The 24016-nt window shown below is 37.2% G+C and overlaps 1 pseudogene; it reads right to left on the bottom strand.

Annotated features, from left to right (window-relative positions):
- Positions 1-3716: 3716 nt before the first annotated feature.
- Positions 3717-22451, bottom strand: LOC134868755 (uncharacterized; annotated as a pseudogene).
- Between the last annotated feature and the right edge of the window lie 1565 nt (positions 22452-24016).

The raw sequence follows: 24016 nt of genomic DNA, 5'->3' as shown, positions 1-24016 counted from the left end.
TATTAGCTGTTTCTCAGTTTTTCGTATCATTGTAAGCTATATACCTTTGGGTTTGGAAAGTTGGTCCAACAAAACATCCATTTCAAGTTGTCCCATTGGGATCTCAGAACCTGAAGGACGTTTTCAATATGAACATTTAAAATGAGAATTTGTTGCAAACCATCATTCATTTCAAATTAGAGTGTTTTACACAGAACAAATTAGCCTTATCTTTATAAACAAACATGTTACTTAAGAAAGAAAATATTGTGAAGAATTACTATTTTAACATTTATAGACAAATAAAAACCATAAGTAATAGCTGTCCTTTATCCTTTTCAGAGAAAAAAGATGCACAATGCAAGTCTGAAGTAAATATCTATAAATATAGATGGTAAATACATATGTACAAAATCAGAATCAAAATTCCTGTAACTCCACATGGGGACAAAGCCCAGTATGTTTAAATAAAACCAAACAACACATTCATTACTCCGGTTGTTTAGTCTGAGGAACACGCTGCCATTAGTGCTTGATGCAGAATTAGTGAGTTGTCAGCCACTGTATGTCTCATAGTCTGCTTTCAAGTTTAAATTCTATCTTTGGTTATTTTAAAAACATCAGATTGAGTGAGTCGGCATCAGGTCCAAAAAAACATTTCTGTGTATTACAGGAGGCCAAACACTACTGTGTCCATTTCCAAAGTGTTAGCTGAGAGAGGAAAACAGAAGGACAAGTGGCATTCGTCAGTCAGAAGTTCATTTAATCTCCATCTGCTTTCCTGTCAGCAGTCACCCGCAGAGAAACACACAAGGACAACTTATCATAGGTTCTCAGGAGTACTAAGAGGAATTTCCACTTGTTGTTAGCAGCCCAGCTCCAGAAGATGCCAGAACCCTGTCTTTTATTTCTTTTTTCCACAAAAAATTCTATGTATCAGTGCAGGTGTGAGCTATAAAAATAAGCCACATAAATGAACTAAGTGTTCCAAACAGTACAGTATTAGCCTCAAACAACAGTTAAGTGTCCTCAAACAGAGAGGACAGCACTGGAACATCTCTGTGGAGATTCATTTAGACGTGTGCAGCAGGAGTGTGTCATCTCTTCCACTCAGCACTACTCCATATTTGAGTGTTGGAAAGAGGATGCAAATGTTTATTCCATGCCTGCTCTACTGAGAGAGCCTACAAACATTTTCAATCCTCCAAATAAAACAACAAAATACTTTGCTTGCTTTTCCGTGTGTTGGAGAGAAGAAACACATCAGCGTTTTACTACAAAACAGTTTTGATATTAAAACCTTGAACAAAATGGCTACGGTTAAAAGGCACGACTGGAAAATAGCAACAATTCAATATTGCAACAATACAATAGAGGACCTAACTACAGCCTAAATGACCATAAAGTTGAATAAACACCTCTCTGAAATAGCTGTTGAAATATAACCTTATAAAAACCGCAGTTACTCAAAATGACCAACGTCCAAAAGTGGCACCTTCACAATGCTAGTGTTGTCCTTTCAACTAGAAGGCAAATCTCAATGGTTCTAAAAATGACTTGAAATAGCCTACTTCAAGAAATGTGGAGCACTTTAGTGCACTGTTGGGTAGATCAATTTAGAACAAGACAAATTATTTTAAAACTCCTTTAAAGATTTGTAAAGCAACTAAAGCTGTCAAATAAATGTAGTAACATTTAAAAAGTAGAACATTTATGAATTTGTGTTAAATATTAGTATAAAAGTAATGCTTGTTAATGCTGAAAAATAAACCATGGAAAGTAACTACAGCTGTCAGATAAAGTAGCCAAGCAAAAAATACACAATAATTGTGCAATCTGAGAAGCAGTGGAGCCAGATGATATACTGTATAGTGGAGCCTAACATGGGAATAGTCGGGTAACGTAGATAAGTGCTTAAGTATAGTAACGTTATCAACTTAGCATAAGTAAAGTCATCATGCTAGCTAATAGCCTGTCATGTTATGCTAGTACACAAACCCAAATAAACAGCTCAAACATGCTATTAATATACAATTTAACAAGCTTATATTGGTGAAGTGAAGCAGTGGTCTCCATCTTTGTGAATAATACACCATCCGAACCAAGTCACGACAGCAGCTAGGAAACATTTTCCGCTTTAAAGTGCGTTTTTGAGGCCAAGGCTAACTAACTTTATGTTATGCTAATAGCGACCAAACGACTGCGACAAACAGAGAAAGGCCTATAAATAAAGGCGGTTATATCATATTTGGAACTGTAAATCAGGGGTATTGAACGGTTGGCAACTAGTGGAGCTCTCATTTTAGGTGATATATTCAGGGTAGCAGCAGTTTCACACTCTTAACGTGAGTATAACGTCCAGCAACAGGTGAGACTCGATGATTAAATGAAGCGTTAGATTTGTTGTAGTTCTAGTCTGTGGAGTAAGAAGTCATCTGAGTGTAACACCGCACTGGAGTTAGACATAATTATATCTTACAACATGTAGCTACCATAAGGTTTCAAAATGACATTTATTTTTTAAAACCTTATAGTATAAGTGGTATGATTAGTATTGGATTTTCAATAATGTCGCATTGAATGAGGAATGCATTATAATTTTTGCACTGGGTTTTACACAACCATAAACACATTCAAAGGGAAGCTATACTTCTTCCGTATGAGGAGGCCTACTGAACACGAATCTAGACATTGTGTGCAGGTGGAGCAGAACTGTAATATTATGCTTATCGTACTTTTTTTTTTACTATCATTTTACTGGTTCTATCATTTCATTCAAGGCAGATTGTAATGAATTAAAGTTTGTTAAACTTTATAAATGTGAATATACAGTGCACATAGTTTTTGATTGCACGTATAGTTGCAGAAACATAAAGAGAAACTGTTTTTCGTTTTGGTCAAAAGGAAGAGGTCAGAAGGAAAATATATTCTGAATCGATGTGACCATGTTCTCATCAACCACATCCTTTAGAAAGTACCCATCATTTTGTCAGTTTTCTTCCTCTTAAATGCTCTACACTTTACATCTGTGACTAACGAGGTCACATCCAATAATAAAACAAGGAACATCATTTTCTCTTTTAGCCAATAGGTTCTGTTCATCAGCCATACAATATTTCCTTTGTACTTGCAATACGTTCAAGGAAACACATTAATCTCTGCTTTAAAAATAGCAGCCGGAGATCAATACCATGCACTGCATTGTTTTGAGACTAACACGGCTCTTAATTCATTGTTTTAAAGAAGGTCACTACCAGTAACGGAAGGTATTTTTTTGGTTTACTGGAAATACAAATTGCTCTAAATTGCACATTAGTACAATTATCCCTGTTTCCCTGGTCTTCAGTTTTCTGTGTAACTAAATTCAGAGAAGGGCCATTCGTTGAGAGATTATAGCGCCTTCTAGTGATCTAAGGTTAGAAGTGATTTACTCAAGTGCTATTGTTTCAATTTTGAAGTACTTGTACTTACTAATAATACAATTCGACAGGATTTCATAAAAACAGCAAATATGAATGTTTTTCCCTTACCAAGACTTTATTTACCTGTGATACTTGATATATTTAGCTTTTTCACTGACTTGGATTTTGAATACAGGACTTGTGATGATATCTTTTTAGATTGTTGAACTGCTATTATTTTTAATTCAGGAAAGTAGTGAATACTAAACAAAAATAAGATTTAAAAAGTATTAACAAGCTGAAACCAGCAAACTTTATTTCTTACTGCATGTCCTTTGTAGCATAAAACATCAATATTATCAACATCAGAATATATATATGGCTCTGATTTTTAAAGATACAGAAATCACTCAATGAAATACCCTGTTTAGACAAACAACCAATACAAAGTGCACAAATAAAGTTGGTTTAAGTCAACTGCATCACATTTACAGAACTGCTATTTAGATTTTTAGAAAAAACAAACAAAAGCTTACATTCAGAAAACCTTGAGAGGGTTTGTATCATGGGACAGTCTTAATATCTCCTCTGGTGTATACAGAAGTAGTGACCCATGCATCATTTTAAAATGGCACACATCCAACGCAGTACAAACTGAAAAATAAACATATTTGGCACCATATTTTAGCATAGAACATAAAAAATAACTTGCAAATACAACATTGTTAGTACACGGAGGTAATGTTGGATTTTGGCACATAACTAGAACTCTTAAAAACTTCATGTTCATCCTACTTATCACATGCTCAGTCTTCATTAAAAAGTATTTTCAAAGTTAGTAATAAAAACCCACTAATAGCATGAAATATTCAACATTAAAATGGTCTTTCTGAACCCTCATGTAGCCAGCTTCATGAATAGCTCCTGGCTACAGATTCCCATGTTAGTGATATTATTATGCTAAATGATGAGGAAAGCACCATTTTCTCCTGCAAATTCAAAAATGGTTGCAGTTCTTCAGCGCCATAGTGAGTAATGTAAACAAATAAGTCGAGTATGACCTCTGTAAACCCTTAAAGCTGAGATGTCATCAAATCTATCAGACATAATCATATATTGCACTCTAGAAGGAATCTTAGGTCCTTACTGCACAAAGGGCTCCTGTCCTGGCCTGTTCAAACCATCTTGACAAAGAAAAAGTTGGTATATAGATATAGAATTAATAAGGTATTCAGTAATACTATGTTTATTATAACATCTCGTGTATATTAACATTGATATATAGATTATTTTAAGATTATGATATGAACAATACATATTTATAAATTGCTATGAATATAGGCGGCAGCTTCTGTTGAACAGACGCCGCGCCAGGTATAACATAATATCTATTCTATGATTATTTTCTTTCAAACAAGTACAAATAAACGCTTTCACACGTGGCTCACAGAGTAAACCAAGGTGAAACTCCATAGTGAAAATGAATTGAAGCCTCCCATGCACAGAGAGGTTCAATACAGGTCGAGACTGGTTTTCAAACAGGCCAGCGTGAACCTTAAAAACCTCAGCATGCATGCTAAGTAAGTAGAACAGCAATCTCTGGTGGACACGTAGCAGAATTACATTTTGAAACGGATATAATGTAGACTTTTATGGTGCCTTATTGGAAATCAGTGAGAGCACATTTAAAATCTTAGTTATCCGGGGCTGCACTGAACATCAATCTGCATTAAATAATGTCAATAATGTCCGACAAACAACATATTAACAGTCTCTGGCTTTCATTTCTTATTTCAGCCTTCAAATACATTTACCTCGTGTATATTTGCACCAACATATATATTAGATTCACATCAGTATTCTATCTTAAGAGCAGCAGAAACACATATGCACTGTATACTTGTATGGACAGAAAACAAGGAACGAACAATTCCTTCATTTCGTGGAATCTGTGTTGACCTCAGTCTGTGGTGGGGCACAGTACTATGTGTTGAGATGTGAGCTAGTGAACATATCCTGCGGGAAAACTCCAGCTATGTATGTTTGTCAGAGTTGTATGCCTCAGGCTTGACTGGCAAGCTGCCCTGACTCCTTGGTAACTCCACTGTATCTTCCACAGATGTACCAAACCACCAATCAGAACCACCAACCCCTAATAGGAACAAATACGCAACACTAACTTTACATGTAAATAGCCTGGTTCCAAAGACATGCAGGCAATGTCCACCATCACGGATGGCTAATTCACTAACAAGTTTAACAACAAACGAGGAACCTTTCATAAAGCTCAGTCCAAATAAGGAGCTATTTTATAATTAAAACGCCAGCGGCATGCACTTTAGAGCAAAAAAAAGGCAAAAAAATGCCTGTAATCTTATTCATAACATAACTCCACGTTTGTCTATGCAAATTCACTCGACACTGGAATTGAGAAGCTCACAATATCCACAATCTGCAAGAAAAAGCAAAAACTGCACCAAGCCATGCTCTAACTCTATTATAAATCATCAGAATGATCACATCAACTGTCTATAATCTACAATCCTCAAAGGTTCAAACACTGCATGTTCTCTAAAACCTCTTCAAATGTAGGAGATAAAAAAAAGATGTTTTTAACTCCAGCGAAAACTGTTCACTTCGACATCTACGCTACTTCTCAGCACTGCACTGACCAACCTGCACTGGTGCTCGCTCTTGTCTCCTTTAACTGAAAACGTATGTGCACAACAAGTGACATTTTATCCACAGGTGATGTGACGTAAAAAGAAAAAAGATTTTGCACCCGGAATGTACAGCAATGACAGTGGTTCTCGCATAGAGATCACAAGGATATGACAATGTCAGCGCCAGCTGTACGGAGCAAACTGCAGCCGCATGCAGCATACAGTTGCAAGCATGTGTCTCCCTAAAGCTGCAGGGGACAGTAAGATGCCTGAACAGAGCCCTAAAGGGACCACGACTGAGCCAAAATAAAGCCTTTATGGTCAAAGAGCTGCCTAGTTGCCAAACTGTACCACCCTGCGGGGCCGCCTAGAGGCCAGTGAGGTCCACGATTGCCTTGATGAAGATGGTGTCGTCGCGGATGTAGGAATTCTTGGCATCGAGCTTGGATAGCGGGCAGAAGAGCGGACAGCCGCTGGCGATGTTCATCTCGCTCACCGGTCGCTGGAAGGAAGATGAAGTGACATCAGGTCGAAAGGCATCGATGATGTGCTCCCTGTTGCTTTGGTCCAGTAGCATCAGAGTCACCTGGAAATAAGAAGAATGAGACAGAGTTCTACATGCTACAAAGAGTGTTTTTCTTACCATTTAAAACATTGATGGATATAAATAAAGACTATATTTAGAGCTAATATGGCTCTGACTTAAAAAGAAAAAATACAAAAAAGTTGAACCCCCTTTAACTTTTGCTGCAACCTAATGCACAGCACTTCATTGGCCAATACAATTAATGGAAACACACATTACTGGTAAATAACTTAATCACAGGAAAGGTGTTTTTCTAGAAATATCCTCAAAATCAACGAAATATAACGTTTTTCTAGAGAAGTAAAATCCTGTTTGGGTTTATTATAAGTCACTGTGCAGTGTTTTGGTGTCTGTTAACACTTTGAACACACATCTTTTATTCCAGACGAACCTCTTGGACCATTTTTAATGAATAACAGGTACTATAAACAACAGTTAAGCACCAAGACTTTTGCAAATGACTGTAGAGATGACTGGTAGTAGTAATAGAATTAGTGGCTGCAGATTGAACAGGATATGAGTGTAAAACATATGTTCAAAAGGGAAGTAAAAATGGGAAACAGGTATAAATGTGAAGGTTGTTGCATGTTTAGTATTGATCCTTTGTCTGTAGGACTTTTACCTTCTGGTTGAAAGGCCATTTGAGCAGAGCGTCACTCAATCCCCTCATCACCACAAAAAACAGGGACAAGTGGCTGCCACGCCCCGTCCCATCTCCATTCAGATAGATTCGCAGACACATCTTATATCCGTATTTACTGGTGTAAAAGGCTGGAAGGAAGGAAGGAAAAGGGAATTCATCTTTACACATTTGTAGAGAATGAAACTTGTGTAATAGAAGTCAAAATGTTGTCTTGTCATCTGTTATATGGACAATGTTACCTGGTGAAAACATAGCAGGGGCTCGACCAGCGATGGCATCCTGTCTCTTTTTGGCGAAATCAGAGATCCTCCAGACGAAGACGCCATCAAAGGTTGTGGCAGACATTTCCCTCAGCCGGCCCTCCATCTCAGCCACGGTGAGGTCCTTCAGCCCCACCGTCCTCTCCAGCTGTCGCACCTGGAAAACATACACACTGTGCTTTAACATTTACCGTGGTGGTATTTCAAGAATACCTTGGGTTACTCAATAAGGCCATCATTTTGGAGATAATTCTCTTGATGGAGAATAAATTCCAATATTAATTTTTTTTGTCAATATGTTTACAGGTTTTCAAGACATTACACATTTCTGTTTATAAATGGAAAGAATAAAGACCTATGTTGATGATCCTGATTCAGTGGATAATGATATGGGCTACAAAGTAAATCCCGTGTTTCTGTGTACATTTTGGTAAATTGGCACCTTTAAAGTATGCAGAAAAAATTGGACATTAGAGATACTGTCTATCTGTCAAGTCACATTGGATCAGTGAATCATGTCTGTGTGTTCAGAATTACTCCCAGCTTTTGACTTGAACACCAGAAACTAGGAGCAGGGCCAGTCATACCTTGTTACTCAGAGCCTCGATCTTGTCCTGGTCCAGTTTGTGCTGACGGTTGCTGGCCTCCATGGTGGTGGCAAACCGCTCCACCTCTCTGTTCAGGACACACACCACATTTTCAAACGTGCCAGATTTAACCTCGAGCTCCGTACACCTGCGACCCAGCTCCACCACTTTGGTCTTCTCGCTGTGGAGCTGGAGCTCCAGCGCCGCACCCACAGAGCTAGGCAGTGGGGTGAAGGAGGTAGACACAGAGAGAGTGGGAGCGAGCGTGGGAGGTGGAGGGAGAGGAGCTGAAGTGGGTGGACCAGGGGGGCCAGAGCTGGAGGATGAAGTGGATGCAGTGGCGGCGGCTGCTCCCTGCACGGGAGGCCCAGAGGAGGTGGTGCTAAGCTGGGAGACTCTGGCCTCAAGCTCCCTGAGGGACTGTTGGAGCTCCAGCAGTTTGTGTCCGGCTACTTCCAGTCCCTGGGGCTGCAGGCCCTCCATGCTCACTTTCATGCCCATAATGTAGTGCAGCAGCAGGTTGAGGTGCTCGTAGGCATATGTGCGCTCATGGTCATGAATCTTTTCCTTTTCCACCTGCAAAAAAAGGAGGAAACAGGAGAAAAATCAAATGGAAACAATAAATGGAGTCTGATCAGATGTATAAGGGACTGTGTGAAAATCTCGGGGTGTTAAGTCTCTTTAAAGCTAGATTTCCACAAATGATGGCTGTGACTTACGATTACTTAAACTTAAAACTAAATTAAAGCCATCTTTGCGATGCAAATATTAATATTATTTTATCTCCGAAGGGATAATAATCTCAGATAGGGCTGCACCCCATAAGTTGACTAATTTTTAGTCGGCGAAGAAAATATTCGTCGAGTTATTTTTCATTGGTCTATTAGTTAAAAAAATAATACAAATTTAAAAAAGCTTGTTCAGACACATTAAGAATCCTGACCGGAGCTCCTGCTGTTTGTCCGCTGCTGGGCGGACTGCTCTGTCAGGGCTGCGCTGTGACTCATGTGCTGTCTGCGTGTACAATTGAATTAATATTCCAACAGTTAATTATTAGTGTTATTCTATATTTCATGTGAAGCACAACGTACCATGCTGTAATAATAACGTTCTTTATCAGCCTTCGAAACTGAAACCATTTTGGGAAGAAAAAAAATGTGATTATGATTTTCTTTTTTAATAAATCATAATATATCATATACGTGAGACGAGTAGTCGACTAATCGCCTGAACTGACGACTATTCACGTCAACGAGTAAAATCTTTAGTTGAGGGCAGCCCTGATCTCAGATGAGTAGAAGTTCAATTAGAATCTTCCAAAACAGATTCAGACAACCAACTCTATAACCTGACTTCCTTTGCCCCCTTCATAATGTTCATACAGTCCCAAAACTGAATTTGTGGGTTCGAAAAATATATATTTATATTTATCATTGAGAAGACAGGCATGCTACTTACAGACATATCACATCCCACGACATGAAATCGACACGGAGTTCTGAATTTGCTGCAGAACTTAATGTGGTCCACGTACTGAAAGATAAACAATACAAGTCGATTCATTGTTCTTTGCTAAATAAAACAAATATATATTTTATGTTCATCATCTTTACAAAGACGGGAGCCTATCAAAGCACTTTCTTTCATTCAAAATACCAACCTTTAAATAGCCAGACATTTTTTCATTTTCTTAAAACCTTTTTTTATCTTTATATCTTGACTGATTCTTTTTTTATTTCCAGTTGCCTTCAAGAGACTCTGCTGGTGCTGAGGATACTGGAAATACCTTCAAAGATTTCCAAATAACATACTGTACAAGCTTTTAGATAAACATAATATTAAGCTCTCTGACTAACACACAAGAGGCACAAACTGGTAATAAGTACTGTGACCTTTATCCTGCAACAAAATGCTTCAATGTGCTCTGCATGTGTTAACTGTTTCACCTTCTCTCTGGGTATTTTCTTCTTGGCACAGCCTTCACAGATCATCGGGTACTTGGGACAGATCTCATCATGTGCCTGGAACAAAAAAAACCAAAGCTGACAATGTTTCCTTTAAATAACACAAAGAGCCGCTGTGATGTGCTGCACCAACTCAGATGATCCCAGCATCTTAGCTAAATAAATTATTTCCTACCTTGATGTTTTTGAAGTGAAATGGCTCCTTGCAGTACTTGCAGTTGAGTGTTCTCTCCGGGCACTCTCGCTCATTATGGCGCTCCTGTTCATTGAAGCGGATTCGTTCTTTACAGGAGGGGCAGGGGATGATCATGAACTCACACTTTCCCTCATGGTTCAGCTGTAAAAAGTAAAGTCTTTACACACAGCTCAAAAACACCTCACATTTTGTTTGTAACAAATCCTGAAAGTAGGTCAAAGGTCACCTTACCTCATAGTCTTTAATGCTGCCTTTCCAAGTGCAATTTTCATTGATACAAACAGCTGAAAGGTTTTCGACCTCCCTCCGAACTGCGTTGTCAGGAAAAGCCTGAAAAAAAAAGCATATGCTGTCACACTGCGATGTTCTCGACCATCCCTGTTCCACTTAATAGATTATTTATGTTCGGTAAAGCTGTATATTCAAATGTCCTTCAGCCATGGATGTTAACATGTGTTTCTAGGAGTGCATCGAAAAGAGAAAAGACATGTGTCTGGCATATCTGCTCACAAATAAAGCATGAGGCAGCTTTCTTCCAGCTCCTATTCTGAAAAAAACCCTCAGAGCTGCAAAACTGTCCTGTGTGGTTGCAGGTCAGTGATCTGTTTCCAGTATTTACATGCAAACTGTAAAGGTAATGATTTTTATTTGCACTTTTAGTCTGACATAGAAAGACATTTGAACATCAGCTTTGGCTTTGGGAAACTGACAGGTATATATAATCTGACCTTTCTTCTAAAATACGATTATGAATCAATAATAGAGATAAGAGGACCTAATCCTGAGTTCATAGTTCAAGTTAGGAGCATACTGTAAATTATATTAAAAAATCACTTCAATTCAACAAAAATCCTAACTCAAAAAGTACATTTTCCTGATATGTTAATACTTACACATCCTTGTTTCAAAAGCGATGTAGGCTCCTCAAAAATATCCTCTTTAATACAGGCACTGCATTTCTGGGGACCATTACTGCAATACAAAATACATTATACTCAGATAACGTAGGAATCCTAAAATATTGAAACATTTGCGGCCAGCGATGAAAAGTGTATTACTTTTTATACTACTAGATTATTTTCTGAGTATGTCATAACAAATATATATATAAATCAACAAATAATTGATCATGTATTATTAAAGATGAAGTTACTTAGAACTATAAAATGATTACTGTGTTTACTTGCTGGAACATTAAGCCTGTAAAAAATTCCTACAGGTATAATTATAAATCAAATGTATATCTGATTCTGAAATCGGTCTGTCAGCGTAATTTAACTTTTGGTAATTTTAACATATTTTTAAGCTAATAATTAGTTGTTTTTTTTAAATATGTAGTATTTCTACACTAGAAATCTACTTTTACCCTGTGGATAACCAAAAATTCAATAAATATATCATCAATATTATGTAATCTAAAATGGGGTTTTCTGCAGGAGGTTACTTTTACTTTTGGATATTTCAGTTTTCTCTCATGCTAATTATCTGTGCCTGTATTCAAGTCAATTTGGAAATGCACGACTTATATTTCTGCTATTTAAGTGTTTTCTAAAGTAATATTTCTTTACTTTTATTTATGTAAATATGTAAATGCATGACTTTTACTTGCAGCCTTGTAGTTATGCTTCTCTGTCCTCACCTGACAGTCCTGTTGAAGCAGTAGGAACAGAAGCGATGTCCACACTGGGCTTGAAAGGGTCGTCGGAGTATGTTGTGGCAGCAGTTGCACAGGTGCTTGTCCTCCAGCTTGTTGCCCAGTATCTTCTTGGGGAAGCCGGGTTTATTGCTCTCCATGGAGGAGGGAGGGGAAGGCTCCTGTGTGGCCATGGTGTCTGTTCACACGTCACACCTGGAGGGGGGAGAAGAAGAAGAAGAAGAAGAAGAAGAAGAAGAAGAAGAAGAAGAAGAAGAAGAAGAAGAAGAAGAAGAAGAAGAAGAAGAAGAAGAAGAAGACTGGCAACAGTTATGGAGAAGAGCTCAGGTGTACAATTTCCTGTTTATCAGCCAGGAGTGTGAAATCCTATCCTGCTTTAACAACCAATATGGTTCCTCATCACAGGCCAGCTGAAAGGCCCACACCCTTTGTTTACATTTCGAGTCTGCATTCATGGCTGCTTCTTGTGGTTGAATTGGCACAAACTGATGTTGCTGCCTCTCTTTACACTCACACAATACACGCTCTGCTCATCCTACCCAGTAACGATGCTGACAAATCGCACATCCATTGTCTCTGCTCTGCTTCCTTGTGCTGTTGCTAAGCTATCAGCATCCTTTTAGTCAGAAGTGGTACCCAGCACGCCGCCACGCCCCTTTGTAATATGAGGATGACAAGCCTGAAAGAGACCATTAAGCAACGGGAAATGGCTTATTTGCAAATCCTGTTATTTGCAATCACCAGACTTTGCACTTACCAGCGTTTTTTTTATTTAGTCTAAACTGTCATCGCGTGCAGAGGATGTGAAATCTCCTCTCGTGGTCGCGGGTAGTCGCTCGTGCAGCGTGCCGATATTATCAATGGTTTTGCAGCTAGTTTTCTTCAGCGTTAGCCACATAATAAAGATGTGGTCCCCCGAAAGCGATGGCTGTTATTGTCCAATATCGCCATTGCACTTTCAGACTGGTTGTTACGTCATGCAGTGGGCTGCACGCGGGTTGATAGGCAGACAGGAGGTGGAGGCGCACGTATCATTGGTTCAAAATTCACGAGTAGGCGGGTCCTCTTTGTTGTGAAATAAACACCATAAAGCAGATTTTGTAAATGCACATTGCATAGGTTTGTTTTGAGTGTTCCTGATTTTTTATGCCCTCTCTCTCTATTCAGCAGCTTCTTGTATGAAATGTGCTGATATATCTAAACAGAATACATGCCAACAGGGCATTTATTTCAGTATAATCACATATTTACATCTAACGGTTGCAATATGGAAATGTTTAAGATTCAAGATATTATAGATACAGTATAACAGGCATTCACACTGTACAATAACATTCTTATGCTCAGCTCTCCACAACTAAATATTAAGAAACTATACAAACAAACAAACAAACACATAAGATAAACACTAGCATATAAGAACATGTAAAAATATAATCTTCTTACAGAATAAAAGTTCATGATGTTATTCATGATAAAATTAAAAGTTAATCAGATATACAAACGGTAGGGTAGGGTGAGGTGTATAAATATAGTGGGAAAATACGTATTCAGTACACTTTACTATACTATCAGAGGTGGGAGAAGTACTCAGTAGAAGTAAAAGTACCAGAGTAGGAATATTCTGAAAGTCCTGCATTCAAACTGTTACTCAAGTAAAAGTATAAAAGTATTAGCATCAAAATATACTTGGAAGTACCAAAAGTAAAAGTATTCATTGTCTGATTGGTCCGTTTCAGAATAATATCTCTGATGTGTTTTATAATTATTGATCATTAAAGTGTTCTCAGAGCTGGTAAAGGTGCAGCTAGTTTTAATGGCTTTGTATACTGCAGGGTAGCTGCTGGATTTACTCCAGGTGAACTAAAGTCTGATTTAAGGGTGGGTTATATTTACCATCATTAATCCAAATCTGCAAAGTAACTAAAGGGATTAAATACATGTAGTGGAGTTGAAGTACACAAGTAATCTCTGAATTTCAAGGAAGTAGAAGTACAAATTAGCTGACAATTGAAATACTCAAGCAAAGTACAAGTATCTAAAAATTGTACTTAAGTACAGTACTTGAGTAAATGTACTTACTTTGCACCTCTGTATAAAATAGTACATGTATAAAGTACATTAGATATACCCTCAAAGGGGCAACTTCCTTGCATAGAGTACTTTATTTTGATATTTAAATGATATTTTCCTGATAACACTTACATTTACAATAGAAGATGTTTACTTGTTATGGAGTATCTTTAATCTACAATATTTTCCTTTGAAATGTAGTGTAGTACAAGTGGTGTGTAAAAAGTACAAGTAACTCTTATTCGTACAGTACTTAAATAAATGTCACCCTCTCAGGTTTAAATAATCTCTCTGGCTGATATGTTCCTTAATCAGGTTTAAATTGGGCGAGGTTAATGCTGGGAATATATGATGTCACCTGTACTAATAAGAGAAGATTTGAGGCAAAATATCCCGCCCTAACAGGTATAAAACCAACAGACTACACCTAGATGTCAGTGAAGTTTACTCTTGTACATGTCATGGTGAGTTAACTGAATACTTCTTAGAGCACTGCCAACTGGCATCAGTACTTGTGATCAGGTTACATCATAGTTTTATGACAGTTTGTATTAATTTGCTTATGCTTGGCGTGTGTGTCACTTTGTGGTCAGACCTGTGAGAAAAATGCTGCTCCAAAAAATTACAAATTCAGTTGAACAGAAACTCTATGAGAGACATTTATTTCAGGACTCAATAGTTAATACATGACACAATAGTTTAAAGCAGAATCTGTGATCTTAATGCAAACAAACCACCACAGTTTATTAAAACACAAGTGTGCTCTTATATATTGCTCCTGAAATGATTGACAGGAGTATAAATAAACAAACACTCAACAGCAACCATGAAGAAAGGTTCTATGGAAATGGACAGTTTGTTTTAATCAGCTGAGCATTTATCAATCCTTTAACCAGCATAATCCTGCAATGTACATGGTTAAAAAGTAAAGATTGGGAGTAATTTACAATAAAAATTCACATCAAACTTTTCACTTGGCAAACCTCTATTCAAATAAGCCCTTACAGACACATTCTTATCTTTTGCTACTACACACCATAAGAGGAAGCCTATAAATGTCATTAAAATATATTGTACAAACATCCCTAAGTTATTTATATACATGACATAAATACAATTCATCTGCAATTCATTCTAATATAAAACACCTAAATAGCACAAGTTGACCTTTTAAGAAATGTTTAAAAAGACATTAAAATATGACCTTTGGATCTTTAAAAATACCATTCTGTTGTGAAATGCAAAATAAAAGCTCCGATAAATACTGCATCAATGCCTAAAAGTTCTCTTAAGTAACACTAACACACTGCTCCCATTTACCCTACAGCACAAGATTTTCTAAAGAAAGAGTAATAAAATAGACCTGAGTGCAAAGAGGAAAGAAGCTATTATTGCACAACTTAAGTTGAAGTTCAGTCCATTTTGAGAAAGCTTTGTGTATGATCCGTTTGTGCTTTGGCAACAAATCTATAACCAAATGTGATCACTGCTGATTTTCAGTGATAAACCAACCTTTTTTTAACAGAGAAAGCAAAGCTTCTGTCTGGACAGACAAAAAGACTTCTTTTAAGTCTCTTCCAGTAGCTTCCGCAGGCTTCTCTGAATCTAGGATTGAAAAGATGAAGTACAATATTGTCAGATAGAAAATATTAAACCACAATTGAGTATTAATAACTTCAGATACCTCCATAGAATCTTTCAAAAACAGCTTTGACATTTTGGAAAATATGCTCATGTCATTTTTTAGGAAAGTTAGACGAGAAGATCAATTACTATATCTGTCCTTTAAATTTGAAGCTTCCGCCAGCACATGGTTAGCTTAGCTTAGCATAAACAATGAATACAGAAGGAAACAACTAGCCTGGCTCTGTCCAAAGTTATCCAAACCGGCCTACTAACAACTCTAAAGCTTAATATTTACCATGTTGTATCTTATTTGTTTAACCCTTTAATGCGACCCTGGACTATATTACACACCTAAATCCTGCTGGGATATTCTGGGTGCTAAAACTAAAGATAGAGGAGAGAATGTATTTGTTGTTATCAGCTATCTTGAACCCAAAGCACCTGGCTTTGATAGAGAAATGTGTGCATAAGCATAGACAACAGTCATCCCAGACTTTACAAATTGAAAACAGGTTTGAACTGTAAATAAATGTCCACGGGATAAAGGGTGAAGATGACTACAAGAGTTGTGACTGCAAAAACTAGGAAAAAATTGACCGCTTTGATCCGCTTGGTGTGTCATGGGCTTTTTATTTGCAGAAAAAGCAAATTTAACTCTTTAACTCTGGTTGAGCGATACCATTATCAAAAACATTAAGGAGATCATTCCTTAACTGATAAATAAAAACTCCCAAAGTAATTAAGTTATACTACATGTAAAGCATGGGAAGCCCACTTTTTTTATTGGTGGATCACTGCCAACAGTTCACAGCAGGTCATATTCGGCAGAACCCTTATCACTGAAAACACGACTCAGCAAAACCTGCCGTCGGACACACAGCAGCCTCGGCAACACAGAGACAAAACATCACAGCCTCAATGTCAGCAAAAGGATAACCAGCTGATAGATCAATTCCTGCCCCCTCCAATCTCCCAGCTGCCGAACCCTTTAGAGAGTCACTGATAAAAAGGAAGCTCTGGTTATTGCATGCATTACATCCGTCTGTTTCTAACACAATACACACCTTCTGCTACACTATCATTTCTAAAAAAGAAAGACAACAAAAAAAGGGCTGACAGCAATGTCCCAAAAATGTATCTCTTCAGTCCTTTCTCCTCCCCCGTTAGGAATAACTCAAACAAATACACTGTAGACTTTTCCAAGATAACAAAATAGATTTAACTTGATAACCAGGAAGTTTTAGAGCTGGTGGATATTTTTGTTGCGATTGATCAGATCCAGCTGGCTGTTTCCACTCTTTATGCTAGGATATGCTAACCGTCTCCTGGCTATAGCTTTGTCCTAAAGACTTTAGAGATGTATATATTTTCTAAAGTAACTCACAACAAGAGTTCAGATAAAAAATGCATTCTGTTTGTTTGGTTCACCACTTTAAAATGTGGTTAATAGCGCCACTTAAGACAGTGTGAAATGTTTTTGTGTATGCAAATCAATTCATAACATTTTGATATATATATATATATATATATATAGAACTACTGAACCTTTTAAACCTATTTTTTTATATCGCTTTAGTGACCATATTTTGCTGTGTTCACAAAAACATGACAAACCTTTTCCAGCTTGAACAAGTTAGTAGAAAGTTCTCCAAAAATCTCAGCATTCACTTCATCCTGGGGTCTACGGCTCACAGAATTTCTAAAACAACATTTGCAATAATATCATAAACAAAGTTAACTACCAAAATAAATAAAACAGTATGAGTTAATGTTTTATTTTTATGACACCAATAACACCTTAGTAACATGTGAATCTATCTCTTACTCATTACGGATATGTTCCCCCATGGACACCAAGGAGTTCAAACGATGCTCAAGAGCCACAATCTTGAAAGCCATGTAACATGAGGACAGGACGAGGACACTAACTCTGTAAGGGGACACACACACAGTGACAGATCAAGCATTAAACAGACAGAACAATTCCAGACACGCCCAGAAAATGAATATTAATCAATAAATCAATTGTCTTGTCAGAGTGTCGTGTGCCACATAATGACAGGTTACTCACAAAAACAAGTAGATGAGGAGGATGGTGTGTAAAGACATGGGCTGTGAGGGTTTGCCGTTGAGCTTAGTACAACCTATAAGGAGCAATAGAAAGATACATTTTGATATTATTAAAATGATAAAACGATACCACTCTCATATCTATACCATAAATATTAAACAAGAACCATTAAAGAGTAAATAAAACATTTTCATCAATTTATTAAATATTTCAATTGTTTTCATGCTTCTTACATTTCCCATGTCTGTAATATTATTATTTTTAACTTTATTGTTATTTTTATGATTTAGTCGTTATTATTTTCCCGGTTGGATTTTGCATGCTATGAATTCTATAATACATTCATTTTATTTTTTATTATCATTACATTTTTTTCCCCATCTTATTTTAATGTCATTCCCTACCTGTTTTTTATTCTATTTTTTATTTATTTTCCCTACTTTTAAAACTTGTTGTGCCGATATCTAAAGTAATATAAAATAAAATGTAATAGCACAAATATTATTATTTTAAACAGGTTGAAACAGCTAGCCCGGCTGTGTCCAAAGGTTATACAATTCCCCTTAATGAACCTCTTAAGCTCACTACTTAATACCTTATATGTGTGTTTTATGTAACTGTAAAAACAACGGCTAGCCGTTTCCCAGGGGGATTATACATCTTTGAGAAAGTCAAGCACGCTGCATTCTCCTGTTTCCAGTGTTTAAGCTAAGCAGTAGATGGTGGTGGCTTCATTTCTACTGTGCCGACATGACGTGGAAATGCTCTTTCTTGTGTATCTCTCAGCCAAAATGAAACATACATTAATTACTTTAATTGAATTTCTTCTGGGAAACAGTAACTCCTAAAGCTTCTTTAATGAACAGAGATGTATTTTTAAACTACCGTTCTTCAGGGCAGCTCCGTGTTTTTGGCTTGGAGTCTGGAGGTGAATGTCTGCGTGGACTGAAACCTCCCCGCTCTTCACTGTACTCAGAAATGGGTCCGGGAGGCTGTTGAAGTCTGCTCAAATAAACACAAAAGAACCTGTGTCTGGCTGCCTGGGTAAATATTATTAATAGACATGACAATGTCTTTTCAGATCTACAAGCACTCTATGTTTGACAGATGAAAAAAAAAGTCAACAATAAAAGCTAAAGATGTTATTATCACTCAATGGGATCATCACCATGCCAACTGTCTTGGCTATAACACAAAGCAAAGTCTCGATGGCTCAAATTTCACTTGGCTTTCCTTCAGTTATTTGCAAACTAAAGGCTGTCTGAGCCACAGTGAAACCCAACACCCTAAGCACATTAGGAGAGGGAAAAAAGCGACAACAGTGTTTGCACCAGATTAAAGTAAGTGTACAGCAGCTTTGTAAAGGGCAGATGTAGACATACAGGGAGGAGGATGGAGAACGCACCATTTATTTTGTCATAATCTGGTGTTTGAGACCCGGAACTGCTGCTCTCCATCATCTCTTGACGCCTTTGTTGCACAACACCATCAAGGTCGGAGAAGCCTGCAGAAAAGTCTGCAGAAAAGTCCTGCAGTGCACATACATACAGGACTTTAACACACAATGGGTACCACATACAGAGAGGGTGTTGTATAACATGAGAACAAGGCATTTCTGTAGATCTTTAATCTTTTCTTAGTAGAAAATAAATACATCCTGTAAAAAAACATTGCATGAAATTGGAGAAACGGACTGACCAGAGGAAGCGAGGATGGGCATTGCACTCTGAAGCTGGTTTCACAGGAGGAAATAACAGGGCTGCTACACGTCTTTTCCACCTGCAACGACAGAGTATTACATACATTATTGTTTAGTTTCAAGATATTTTAGCCACTTTTTAGCAGTATCAAAACAAGTCAATCAATCAAACCATTTAATTTTTCTCTAATATAATCATACAAAGTACATTCCTGTTTTTAAAGATACTGTATGTGAAAAATGTCTTTAAATCAACTCTTAATTATTAGCATCTTATAAAGTTGTCTTAGTAACAGACATCCATTAACACATCCAGCAGACACGTTGCAAAATTGGCAAATATTTGAAGTGGGGTTTGTGTAAAATGATAAATGTAAGTTTAGTATTAACTATATTCTAGCTCTCATTTTGGTCTCCACCACCAAGGAAAATAAGCATATTTCCCCAAGTTCAGAAAATCACTTCAGTGTTAAAGTTTATCGGTTTTTATTTGTGTTTAGTCAAAGTTTTCAAGTCATAAACTGTATTTCTGTCAAGCCAACAAGCCAAAATAAACAAATATTAAACTGACTGTTATGTATACCACAGAAATGTTAAACGCTGGAACCGGCAAAAGTTTGATATTTTGGCGTAAACGATTTGCCAAGTAGTGTTATTAATTGATCTCTTACCAGATACTAAAACTGTTCTTTCAGTTTCAAAAAAAGCATTTCATTATATCAGCACAAATATGTGTTTATTAGAAATTGTTATTTACCTCCAAATGAATGCAGATGGACTTCAGAAGTGTGTAGGTGGTGTTTCGGGAGAGGAAGGACACAAACACATGCTGGAAGACGTTATATCAATTTAGAATCACTTACATGTTATGACAGAAGGGGCTAAAAACAACAGATTGTGTCTTCTTTCTCTTACCTGATCACATGTCGTTTCAATCACGAGGGCGTTTGGCACTAACAAGGCAGTTTTAGTTTTTTTTATAAACGTCACAGTGACCGCAGGGATTGAAATCTGGAGAAAACACAGCCATGTTATACAAGGGACTCTAGCCATTAAACATGAACTTCATAACACTTGCAGTAAAAGTACCTTTGTATCTCTGCCGAAGACTTTGGAGTGGAAGCAGATCCAGTTATCAGAGACAAACATTTTGCCCTGATACAAAATGTCCTTCTGCAGGGCGCAAGTGTAGCCTGTATAAAGCAAACAGAACTGAGTAACATTTCTTCGCTTCCTTATTTGAAAGGAGAATCTGAAACTTACTTTGTTTGACAAGCTCATCTTTGCTGACCTCCTTGAAAAGCTTATGATAATGTAGATTTGTTTTGGAAATCTGAAAGGAAACAGAATATTATTTTGTATTAGAAACTGCAAAAAGGTGTCCATTTTGTCAGGAGTTTGATGATTAGATAAGAATTATACATACGTGGCTGGGCTGGGATTTTTTCCGTTCAGACTTTGTTTCACAGTCACTAGGAGTCAGCAGTGGGGAAAGCGGCTCCACAGGTTTCAATCTGACAGATAAGAGGTCAGTGTTAATGTTAAAGTGACACATCAGCAGGAAAGCTGATATAACTGCGTTATAACTCCTGATACAAACATGGCATGTTCTCACACTCACAGGATGTTTCTTTAAGCAAAGGTAAATGTCCTTCAATTTGCGTTCCTGTCAGCTGTGGTTACATAAAGTCTGCTTACACAGCAACAGCAGAATGTAAACACCACTTTTGTCATGCAGGTATACAGCAGTTGGTGGAATAACACTAATGTTTTCACAACGTTAGTGGAATAAATCCAGTTCAAGCAGAGAAATAATTGATGTTATTTATTTTCCTTTAACGCATTGCAAATAAATAATTACATATCTTAATATACCACTGATAATTTATATACAATAGCATTTTCTTTTTTTAATAATCACAATAGGGAAATTCACGTGTCAAGGCAGCAACATAATAAGAAGCACAGATGTTAAACATGGAATATACCCGGGAATAACAATAATACAAAATAAGATAAAATAGGAAAAAACATGTTTTAACAGTATTAATATAAATTATAAATAACGGGAGTTAAACTATGATTCTGTTATTAGATTTGTATAATTAGTACACATGCTGACAGTGGGAATACCTGTTTAAATAAAGGATTTAACCGTTAGATAACAATTCAAATTAATTAATGATTTTTCATGAGAAAAGGGTACAACAACAACAATTTCAAAACTGTAAATTATTGATTCAAACAGAGAAAAATCATCAAAAGCTGCTTGAATATGTTATAAGAATGAATTAAACAGCCATTATTAGTCTGATTCTTTCAGCTATATTAGTCAGAGAACAGTATTGTTTCACCTCATGCCTGCTGCTTTCTTTCTGCTGTCTGAGGGGTCTGCCTCGGCGTCCCCACACAGCTGAGGGTCTGCAGGGGACCCTCCATGCTTCCTCTGTCTCCTCTCACCCACATGATCCACATCAGACCTGGACACAGCAAACTATACTCTCTTTTTCTGCTTCAACTCACCTACACAAGACTGTCAAACGTGTACCAACACATTACGTATGCAGTACATTTGTAAGTAATCCATTGTAAAGCCAGAGCAGACCATTGTTAAATTCAAAACTAATTCAAAATATAATATGGAAAGTTGTGTCGCTTACATGCGAGTTATCTGCTTATTCCGTGCCACGTACGTTGCATGCATTCATAAGAAAGTGAGCACGGTGATTCAAATAACTACAGGATATGAATGCAAATAACCACAATGCATTAGGCCTGCAAGGCAACCCGGGCCCTTTCTCTCCATCTTATCCAGACTTACGTCGTCCGATTCCCGCGGGAGTGGAGAAGTGTCTCCGGTGTGGATAACGGGGTCAGAGGTCTGTCCGACTGCTCGGTCATCAGAACCATGGCTCTTTATTTGTCATTTCTTACGCGTCCCCCAACATTAGTTGTACAGAAGTTTCAGGAAGCCGGCACAGAAAGTTTTTTTTTTGTTGGAGGATCTGTTCGGTGGAGCGAGAAGCCCTGGCCGGCAGAGGAGGAGCCGGGAAAGGGGAGGGAGCAGCAGGGAACAACATCAGGAACAAGAGGGAACAAGAGGCTCCTGCTGCTGGGGGACATTCCATGATGTGATAAATCCTGCAGAAGTAGCCTACATTACTTGCCCATAACATAACAGTGAAATATAACTTCTCACAAGGATGCGTAAAAGAGTCGTACTTATTTTAAGAAGCTGGTTCCAAACATTTTTTCTGTGAGTCAACTTCCTGCAAGTTTAAACTGTTCTAAACTTTAATCTTGTAACAAAATGTATAGAGAGGGACCTCCAGCAGGGGGCAGCAGAGTCTAGGTGATATAATATCTGTACTTCAGGTGAGGTTTCCCCTCAGGTGACCTGGCAGACAGAGGTGGAAGCAGTATTCAGAGAAAGGCCTGCATTCAAGGTATAACCTGAAAAAGGGGTGAACATCAGCTGAATTACTTTACTTGAATCAGGTTTTTTTTCATATATTTTAAATTGTTGCTGTTATTTGAACTTCCAATTTACTTCTTCTAAGTTATGATGTAATTAACTAAACCTTTACTAGGTGCAACATTGAAATTATGTTCACATTTCACATCATCAACAATGATAATCCATAATGTCATCTATATTATTCTGAAAGGGCCATTATACCTAATGTTCACTAATGCTAATAACTGAGGTGGAAAGTAACTAAGTACATTTACTCAAGTACTGTACTTTTTTGAGAAACTTGTACTTGAATATTTACATTCTATGCAACTTTGCACTTCTGCTCCACTACAAATCAGAAGTAAACTTTTACTCCACTACTTTCATTAAGTACCTTTAGATAAAACATTAAATATAATCAACACTTAAGGACTTTAGTTACACCTGGATCAAATCCACAAGCTACCCTGCAGTATACTAAGTAATTCAAACTAGCTGCACCTTTACCAGCTTTGATAACACTTTAATGATCAATAATTATAAAACACATCAGAGATATTATTCTGAAATGGAGCAATCTGCACAATGACTACTGTACTACTTTTGATACTTTAAGTATATTTTGATGCTGATACTTTTGTACTTTTACTTGAATAACATTTTGAATGCAGGACTTTTACTTTTAACAGAGTATTCCTACGCTCTGTAACCTCTTTTTACTTTTACTCAAGTACAAGATCTGAGTACTTCTCCCACCTCTGGCTAACACTATGCTTACCTTTGAATGCAAGACTTTTACTTACACTGAGGTTTTGCTACTTCATGATTTATTATATTATGAACAAACTAATATGACTTGTTTTTGAAACGTTTGACTTATTTTAATATTTTCCTGCATCTCGTCTTTTTCTGTTAAGGACTTTTAGCTGCATCCTTGCATGAAAGGTGCATTACAAATAAAGTTGGTGTTGTTATTATTATATTGACTTGAATACGGTATTGAAGTATTTGTAGTTTACTTGAACATTTCCATTGCGTCTTTATACACTTTTCAAAAATACCTAAGATTTTAAATAAACTGTGTTGTTGGAGATTAAATCAGTGGTTTACATTCATTCATCCCATCAGTTGCATGTCACTTCTTAGAAGAAACAGTG

This window comes from Eleginops maclovinus, chromosome 8, assembly GCF_036324505.1.
Source record: "Eleginops maclovinus isolate JMC-PN-2008 ecotype Puerto Natales chromosome 8, JC_Emac_rtc_rv5, whole genome shotgun sequence".
Classification (NCBI taxonomy): domain Eukaryota; kingdom Metazoa; phylum Chordata; class Actinopteri; order Perciformes; family Eleginopidae; genus Eleginops; species Eleginops maclovinus.
This window is presented reverse-complemented; position numbering and strand designations above follow the sequence as displayed.